The following is a 10,212-nucleotide window of genomic DNA, read 5'->3' on the forward strand; positions in this document are numbered from 1 at the left end:
TGGGGATGAGTTAATATACAATGTCCCCAAAGTCTTAATGTCGTTTTATGGTATTAAAACAAATAACAACAACAACAACAACAAAAAACCCTTGTAAATATATGTTTTAATTGATTTCTTGGACCCAATACATAATTTATCAGTCCCAGAAAAATATTATCTTGGAGGGAAGAAAACACCTTTTAACTTTATTCGATAAAGAAATGAAAGAAAACAATTATCTGCTGAAGCAGAAATGGGATTACCCATTTTAGAATGAAAGAGAATTACTGGTAATTTTTTGAGGAACTATATTAGATAAATAAGGATCAATATTATTTTCATTTTAAAGAGTCATTAGGGGGAGGAGCCAAGATGGCAGAGTAGAAAGATACACATATGCTAGCTCCTAAACCACAGCCCGTAAAATACCTGTAAAGAAGAACTCCCAACAAACTCTGGAGCAGCAGAAGCCACAGAATAATGGAGTGGAGGAGATTTCTGTTCCAGAGAGACCTGAAAAACTGACCAGAAAGATACATTGGAGCAGAGCCCAGCCCTGCCTGGGCCACATAGGAAACTGAGAGGAGCAGATCTGAGGAGGCTTCAGGGACAGAATCTCCAGCAGCCACCCAGGTCCCTCCAGCCACAGGAGCCAAAGGTCAGTGAGAGAGTCTTTTCGTCTCGGTGAGAGGGGAGTGGGGTGTCCCCATGACTCAGGCCCCCTTGGGAGACAGCATCAGAGACAGCAGCAGACCAGGGCTCCCAAAGCAGGCAGGAGCCTGGATCCATTGTTGAAGGTCTCTCCATAAATCCCCTGAGGGAAATTAGCCCTGTATGGCAGTCCTGCCCCCACCTGAGCATGTGAACTTAATCTCACACTGAATAGCAGCCCCACTTCTGTGGAAAGCCCTGAGGCTGGGAAACAGCATTTGAATCTCAGACCCCAAGCGCTGGATGGGCAGATCTGGAGGCGAGGTGGGTGTGGAGAGAAAACTCAGAAATCAAGTCACTGGCTGGGAAAATGCCCAGAAAAGGAAGAAAAACATAAGACCAAAGAAGGTTACTTTCTTGGTGAACAAATATCTCCTCCCTTCCTTTCAGATGTGGAAGAACAATGCTAACCATAAGGGAAAGACATAAAAAGGCTTCTGTATGCCAAACATCCAAAATAACTATTCAATGGGATCAGACCATGGAAGAACTCAAAAAGGATTTTGAAAATCAAGTTAGAGAGGTGGAGGAAAAACTGGGAAGAGCAATGAGAGAGATGAAAGAAAAGCATGTAAATCAGTTCAACACCTTGCTAAAGGAGACCCAAAAAAATGCTGAAAACAATAACACCTTGAAAAATAGGCCAACTAAATTGACAAAAGAGGTTCAAAAAGCTAATGAGGAGAAGAATGATTTAAAAAGCAGAATTAACCAAATGGAAATGAAGGTTCAAAAGCTCACTGAAGAAAATAGTTCTTTCAAAATTAGAATGGAACAGATGGAGGCTAATGACTTTATGAGAAACCAAGAAATCACAAAACAAACCCAAAAGAATGAGAAAATGGAAGATAATGTGAAATATCTCATTGGAAAAACAACTGACCTGGAAAATAGATCCAGGAGAGACAATTTAAAAATTGTGGGACTACCTGAAAGCCATGATCAAAAAAAGAGTCTAGACATCATCTTTCATGAAATTATCAAGGAAAACTGCCCTGAGATTCTAGAACCAGAGGGCAAAATAAGTATTCAAGGAATCCACCGATCCCCAGCTGAAAGAGATCTAAAAAGAGAAACTCCTAGGAACATTGTGGCAAAATCCTAGAGTTCCCTGGTCAATGAGAAAATATTGCAAGCAGCTAGAAAGAAACAATTCAAGTACTGAGGAAATACAATCAGGATAACACAAGATCTAGCAGCTTCTACATTAAGGGAAAAAAGGGCATGGAATATGATATTCCAGAAATCAAAGGAACTAGGACTAAAACCAAGAATCACCTAACCAGCAAAACTGAGTATAATATTTTAGGAGAAACAATAGTCTTTCAATGAAATAGAGGACTTTCAAGCATTCTTGATGAAAAGACCAGAGCTGAAAAGAAAATTTGACTTTCAAATACAAGAATGAAGAGAAGCATGAAAAGGTAAACAGCAAAGAGAAGTCACAAGGACTTACTAAAGTTGAACTGTTTACGAATGTAAAACATGGAAAGACAAGTTTTGTAACTCTTGAAACTTTTCAGTATCTGAGTAGTTGGTGGGAGATTACACACACACACACATGCACACACACACACCCTCATATACACAGAGACAGAGAGAACAGAGTGAATTGAATAGGATGGGATCATATCTTACAAAAATGAAATTAAGTGGTGGGAGAGAAATATATTGGAAGGAGAAAGGGAGAAATGGAATGGAGAAAATTATCTCTCATAAAAAAGGCAGGCAAAAGACTTTTTAGTGGAGGGCGAAAGAGGGGAGATAAGGGAAAAACATGAAGTTTACTCTCATCACATTCGACTAAAAGAAGGAGTAAAATGCATACTCATTTTGGTATGAAAACCTATCTTACAATACAGGAAAGTGGGGGATAAGGGGATAAGCAGGGTGGGGGGGATGATGAAAGGGAGGGCAGTGGAAGGAGGGAGCAATGTTAAGTCAACACTCTTGGGGAGGGACAGGATCAAAAGACAGAATAGAAGTAATAGGGGACAGGATAGGATGGAGGGAAATATAGTTAGTCTTACACAACACGACTCTTATGGAAGTCATTTGCAAAACTACACAGATATGGCCTATATTGAATTGCTTGCCTTCGCAAAGGGAATGGGTGGGGAGGGAGGGATGAAGAGAAGTTGCAACTCAAAGTTTTAGGAACAACTGTCGAGTACTGTTCTTGCTACTAGGAAATAAGAAATACAGGTAAAGGGATATAGAAAGTTATCTGGCCCTACAGGACAAAAGAGGAGATGGGGATAAGGGAAGGGAGGGATGTTAGAAAGGACGACAGATTGGTGATAGGGGCAATTAGAATGCTTGGTGTTTTGGGGGGGGTGGAGGGGACAAATGGAGAGAAAATTTGGAACCCAAAATTTTGTGAAAATGATAGTTAAAAGTTAAATAAATTTTGAGAAAATGAAAAAAAATCATAAAAAAATAAAAAGAGTAATTAGTTATAATTTGTTCTGAATTTGATGTCATATTATGTCATAAATTATTCCAAACTTTGGGGAAAGTCAGAGAAAGTTATGCAGCTTCTATGCTCACTGAATTAGAGTGGTAAAAATCAACATTGAAAGACTGCTGTGTCTTTCATTGTCTCCTTACAATGGACATTTCAGAGGCTTCTTTAATAGGCTCTTTGTCTCTATTTTTTTTTCCATCAGATATTGATTGCTTTTATGGTTTCAATCATTATTTATGTATACTGATGAAATTAAGATGGACAGATAGAAAAGGAAATTCTAGACCAAAAAATGGAAGGAAAAATGTTTAGTGTTTTATATGTTCATTTGTTAAAGTCAACTAAATACTTAGGAAAGTTAAATTTTTAAAGCATGAATTACAGAAAAAAATGATTTAAAAAAAAAGCCAAAGTAACATTCAAAGGCAAATGTTATCCCTATTTTCTTGAACTATCAAGTGGGAAAAATGAAAATTAATACTGTTATTTTTTAAGAACCTAGAAAATTAATGATTTAATTTATAAAATAGAAACATAAAGCACAGAATCATCAAATTAAAGATGTCAATCCAATGAAGATAAGAAGTATGCAAAAATAAAAGAAAGATCTAAAAGATTGATAAAATTGGTGAATTCATCTTGTTTTATACAAAAGTTAAAACTTACACAAAATTACCAAATATATACATGAAAAAGAAAACAAAATGGAAGCAAAAATACAAAAAGAGTTATGTATAAGAAATAAGAAATACTACAAATAACAATATGAGAACAAAATAAAGACTATAAAAGAAGTAGATGAATACTTGCAAATAAAAATACTTCTTATAAACTATAAAATGACTTCTTTCTAACTGTAGGAAATAAAGTAGAGGTTAATTCATCCACATTAAATAAGCAGAAAAATCTAGATTGTCATTCAGCCAGTAAACATTTATTAAAAGTCTACTATGTGCAGGCACTGTGCTTAGTACTGGAGATACAAAGAGAGATAAAAGGCAGTCCATACCCTCAAGGATCTCAAAGTCTGATGAAAGAGACAACATCCAGAGCGTTATGTACAAGCAAGATAAATACAGGATAAATTGAAAATAATCAGCACAAGGCATTAGAATTGAAAGATAAGAAAAAGTTCTTTGTAACAGATGAGATTTTAGATGATCTCTAAAGCAGGCCAGGAAAGATGGGAGGCAGAAACGAGAAAGATATACTGTCCATGCATGAGTGGCAGGCTGCAAAAATGCCCAGAGATTGTAGATGGAGTGTCCAGTTTGAGGAATAATTAGCAAAGGGGAGATAGGTGGTACAGTGAAAAGAGCACTGGCCCTAGAGTCAGGAAAACCTGAATTCAAATCAGGCCTCAGACACTTACAAGCTGTGTGACACTGGGCAAGTCACTTAATCCCCAATGCTTCAAAAATAAAAGACCAGTAGGCAAGACAGTTATACTGGATTGCAGTGTTTGGGTCAATGTAAGGTACTGGAATACGATAAAGGTAAAAGGCAAGTTCTGAAGGTCAAATAGAGAGGATTTTATATTTGATCCTGAAGGTGACAGGGAGTAATTGAAGTTTATTAAGTAGGGGTTGATATGGACAAGCCTGCAATTAAGTAGGATCATCTTTACAGTTAAATTGGTGGATGGCCTGGAGTAGAGAAAAACTTAAAGCAGCTAGAAAAATGAGCTACTTCAATAGTCCAGGCATAAAATAAGGTCCTGAACAAGAGTAGAGGCATTGTCAGAGGAGAAGGGATGTCATGAAGATTAGATTAATAGACCTTAACAAAAGGTTTCTTATGGTGTTGAGAGAGAACAGAGAGTCAAAAATGAAAACTACGTTGTGAATCTGGAGCCTGGGAGGTGGTGTTAGTTTGCAAGGGGAAATTAGTTGGAGGAGCTAAATTTGATTTTTAGACATTTTGCATTTAAGTTATTGATAGCACTTTTAATTTCAGGATGTCTAATAGTCAGTGGGACATGCAAGATGGATATCAGTGGGAAAATTAGGGCTCAACAAGAAGATAATTTGAGAATCATCAGCACGGAAATAGTATTTGAATTCATGAGAGTTGGAGAAATCACCAAATGAAATAGCTTAAAATGAGGACTCAGGACAGAACATTGTGGAATATCGATGATAATGTCTTGGATGAAAACCTAGGAAAAAGATTCTGCATGGTCAAATAGACAAAAGGAAAATCAAGAGAGAATAATGTTGCAAAAACATAGAGAGAAGAGAATAACAAGGAAAGAGTATGATCAATAGTATCAAATGCTCCAAAGAGGTTAAGAAGGTTGATAATTCAGAAAAAGACATTAGATTTGTACATAAAGAGATTGGTAGTAACTTTGGTGAAAATAGTTTTGGTTGAATGATAAGATCAGCAGCCCCATTGTAGGGACTGAAGAAGAGGAAAGAAACTTGAAACTTTAGGGAGTATAAAATCCCAAAGCGGGAGAAATATAGAGTGATAATTAGCCAGAGCAGATTCTTTTGAAGTACAAGAATTCCTTTTTGCATCTTTCTTTCCTCCTTTCCTTCCTATCTTCCTTCCTTTCTTCTTTATTGCTTTCTTTTCTTCCCTTCTTCCCTTTTGTTTTCTTTGATATATAGGCGGGTTTGTAGGTAATATGGAAGCAGCTGGTAATTAAGGAGAGACTGAAAATAAATGAGAAAATGGGAATAATGGAGGGGACAAATTCCTGGAGAAAAGATGAAACAGAATCACTCCAGTATGTAGGAAGGTTTCTCTCATGAAGGAAAGGGTCTACTCTTCATGTGAGACATTGATGAAGGAAGAAAGAGTGGAGGAAGTCACATGTACAGTGTTAGATGAAGGGAAGGGGACAAGAGCAATCTCCTAGTAAATATTCTCAACGTTTTCAGTGGAATATGAAGCAAACTTCTTATCTGAGAAGTTAGAGGAAAAGGAAGTTTGAGGAAGATGAAACAGTTTTGAAGACATATGTGCTGAGTGGGATACTGAATTAATTAGGAAGGTGTAAAAGGATATCGTTTCAGTGAAGTCCAACTCAAAATTATGTAACAGAAAGGAATTTGTAGTGAATCCAGTCAGTATGGTTTCATGATTTTCTACAGATTGATTTCGCAGCAGGTTATTTGTAGGTTTAAAAGAAGAAGATGGAGAGAGTAAACCAAGGCTGCTGAAACTTAACAGGACAAAATTTGTGATGATATCTGTATAGTGATATGATATATATAAGGGCAATATTTGTTATATGAGCAGTAATGGAAACAGAGAAAAGGACAGTGTAAAGATGAAACTCTATGAATGAACCAATGAGATTAAAGATCTTCCTTACCCATTAATGGGTCTGCCCATTAATGGGAGTTTGATTAAGGGAGATTTATAGGGAGGTCCTCACCTTTAGTTAATGAGGCACTGGTTCTCAAGGGGTATGATGTCCTCTGGCTCTGAAAAGTGTATATTTATATGTATGTATGTATGTGTGTATACATACATATATATACACACATACACACACACACACACACATATATATATATGTACACACACACACACCTTCTTCCAACAACATATATATACATATATATATGTATATATATATGTATATATATGTATATATGTATATATCTCCTTAGTTGATGGAAGAAGGTTTGTATGCCCGATGGGGCTGCTCCACCACCTGAGAATGCACCAGGCATGCCTTCTGGCATGCCCCCTTCACTCTGGTAGAGATAAGTAATGATGGAGTTGCAGACTTTTTCCAATTCTTTCTGTTGATGCTCAGATTCTTCCTTCCCAGCAGTCTGGTTCTTATCCATCCAGTTAATTATTTAATTATATCATTACATTTGTCAAGGATCTTCTGTTTGTCTTCATCACCAATTTTCCCTTGCAATTTTTCATCCTTCATGTTGAAAGCATAAGATTCAAGAGAATTCTTGGAAGACACTTTGTCTCTCTGCTTCTCATCCTCAGCCTTGTATTTCTAAACCTCGTATTTCTCAGCCTCCTGGACCATACTCTCAATATCTTCCTTGCTCAGACATCCTTTATCATTGGTGATGGTGATCTTGGTCTCCTTGACTCTGCTCTTATCAAAAGCAGAAATATTGAGAATGACATTTACATCAATGTCAAATGTTACTTCAATTAGAGGAACACCTCTGGGTGCTGGGAGAATTCTTGTGAACTCAAATTTACCAAGCAGGTTGTTATCCTTTGTCATTGCTCTCTCACCTTCATAAATCTGAATAAGCACATCAGGCTGGTTGTCTGAATAGGTGGTAAAGGTCTGTTTCTGCTCGGTGGAGATGGAGGTATTGTGTGTGTGTGTGTGTGTGTGTGTGTGTGTGTGTGTGTGTTTGTCCTTCCTTGAAGAAGAAGAAGACCATGCCATCAGAGAAATGATGAAATGACTTGCACTTGACTTTATTTTGAGTGAGGGAGGGCTGTTCAGGTCACCAGATTCACTTCTCCTTCAGAACCATCTGAGTCTAGTGACCAGATATTCTTCAGTATGAGTGAAGATGATCCAGGATGAGGTAAGTGGGGATAAGTGACTTGCCCAAGGTCATCCAGCTAGTGAGTGTCAAGTGTCTGATGTGAGATTTGAACTAACATCCTCCTGACACCTGCACTGGTGATCCATCCGCTGCACTACCTAGCTGCCCCAGATGGTGGTATTATGTTTGATCAGAACAGTCATAACTTCATGAGCAGTTTCAGTTCCAAGGGAAAGAGAAGTGACATCCAAGAGCAACAAGTCCTGCACATTCTCAGATTTATCTCCACACAAAATGGCAGCCTGTACAGCTGCACCATAAACAACAGCCTCATTGGGATTGATACTCTTGTTGAGCTACTTGAGATTGAAGAAGTCTTGGAGAAGCTTCTGGATTCTCGGAATTCGAGTGGAACCACCCTCCAGGACAATGTCATGAATCTGTGATTTATCTGTGATTTATTTAGCTTGTCATCTCTTAAAGCCTTTTCCACAGGGTCCAGTGTGCCATGGAAGAGATCAGCATTTAGCTCTTCAAAATGGGATCGAAGAATTGATATATAGAAGTTGAACCTTCATAGAGGGAGTCAGCCTCAATACTGGTCCAGGTACTAGAAGAGAGGATGCGTTTTGCACGTCCAAAAGTGGTGCAAAGAAGGCGAACAGCCCTCTTGTTCTCACTGATGTCCTTCTTGTGTTTCCACTTGAACTTGGCAATGAAATGGTTAACCATTCGGTTGTCAAAGTACTCCCCACGCAAGTGGGAGTCCCCAGTTGTAGACTTGACCTCAAAGATTTAATCTTCAATGGTAAGAATGCAGACATCAAAAGCACCACCTCCAAGGTCAAAGATCAACACATTTCTCTCTGCACCAACTTTATTGTTCAAGCCATAAGCAATAGCACCAGCACTTGACTCATTGATAATTTGGAGTACATTGAGACCAGAAATGGTTCCAGAATCTTTAGTGGCCTGACACTGAGAACTGTTGAAATATGCTGGTATTGTGAATATGGCATTTGTGACAATCTTCCCAAGGCAAGCTTCAGCAAATTCTTTATTCTTGGTCAAGATCACAGAAGATATTTCTTCTGGATAAAAACTTTTGGTCTCTCCTTTGCACCTCACTTGAGTCTTAGGCTATCAGCACCATAAAGGGTCAGTGTTTCATGTCTAACTGTACAGTTGCATCATCAAATCTGCAAGCAATCAAATGTTTAGCATCAAAAATTGTGTTGCTGTGGTTCATTGCAACTTGAGTCTTTGCAGCATCACAGATTAAAAATTCTTTGTCAGTGAAGGCAATGTAGCTGGTGGTGGTCCTGTTTCTTTGGTCATTAGCAATGTCTCCACTTTTCCATGTTGGAAGACTTCCAAACAGGCATAAGTGGTGCCAAGAGCAATGGCAATTGTGGGTCCCTTAGACATGGTTTTTGGGGAGTCAGAAGTCATAACTGACCACTGCGGTCAAAGAAGGGCTGCTGCTGCACTGAGTAGACCTAGAAGTTGCTTTTACTTTTAGAAAAGCAGACCAAAGAAGCTGTGATAGCAGGCCCTCCTTTGTATGCATAGCACCAATGCAATATTCACAGACACCGCAGCAGGCTGTATATCATAGCACAATTCAGAAATGCCACAGACTCTCCACATGGAAGGCAGAACCACAACATTTCTTCAGACTCAAATCCATCACAGCAAAAAAATCTACACACAGTAACAATTCAGAGGACAACATCAACCCCAAGACTTCCCCCAGCTAGGCTTGCCACAAACCAGCTCCATTACACTCATCACAAACAGACTCTCTTAAACAAAGTCAAAAGTAATCACAAAACCACCCATGATACCCAGGAGCCTGCACCCTTCTTAGCTCTGACTACTCTCAAGACTAACTTCTACCTCTCAGTCTGCCTCTTCCTGCTCAACCCATTCAGCAAACTCTTTCCCCCAGAGGCTCCATATGACTTAATGGACCTATTAATGAATAAGAAAGATTTTTCTTCATTTTCATTTTATTTTATTATTTTATTACTTTAATTATTTATTTATTTAACTTTTAACATGCATTTTCACAAAATTTTGGGTTACAAATTTTCTCCCCTTTTGTCCCCTCCCCCACCCCAAAACACCAAGCATTCTGATTGCCCCTATAAGCAATCTGCTCTATCTTCTATCATTCCTCTCTGCCCTTGTCTCCATCTTCTCTTTTGTCCTGTAGGGCAAAATAACTTTCTGTACCCCTTTACCTGTATTTCTTATTTCCTAGTGGCAAGAACAGTACTCGACAGTTGTTCCTAAAACTTTGAGTTCCATCTTTTTTCCTTCCTCCCTTCCCACCCCCTCCCTTTGGAAGGCAAGCATTTCAATATAGGCCAAATCTGTGTAGTTTTGCAAATGACTCCCATAATAGTCGTGTTGTATAAGACTAACTATATTTCCCTCCATCCTATCCTGTCCCCGATTACTTCTATTCTGTCTTTTGATCCTGTCCCTCTCCATGAGTGTCGACCTCAGATTGCTCCCTCCTCCCCATGCCCTCCCTTCCATCATCCTCCCTAC

The 10,212-nt window shown here is 38.5% G+C and overlaps 1 pseudogene; it reads right to left on the minus strand.

Moving 5' to 3' along the window:
• Positions 1-3,650: 3,650 nt before the first annotated feature.
• LOC140507719 (heat shock cognate 71 kDa protein-like) lies at positions 3,651-9,081 on the minus strand (annotated as a pseudogene).
• Positions 9,082-10,212: the final 1,131 nt, after the last annotated feature.

This window comes from Notamacropus eugenii, chromosome 5, assembly GCF_028372415.1.
Source record: "Notamacropus eugenii isolate mMacEug1 chromosome 5, mMacEug1.pri_v2, whole genome shotgun sequence".
NCBI lineage: Eukaryota > Metazoa > Chordata > Mammalia > Diprotodontia > Macropodidae > Notamacropus > Notamacropus eugenii.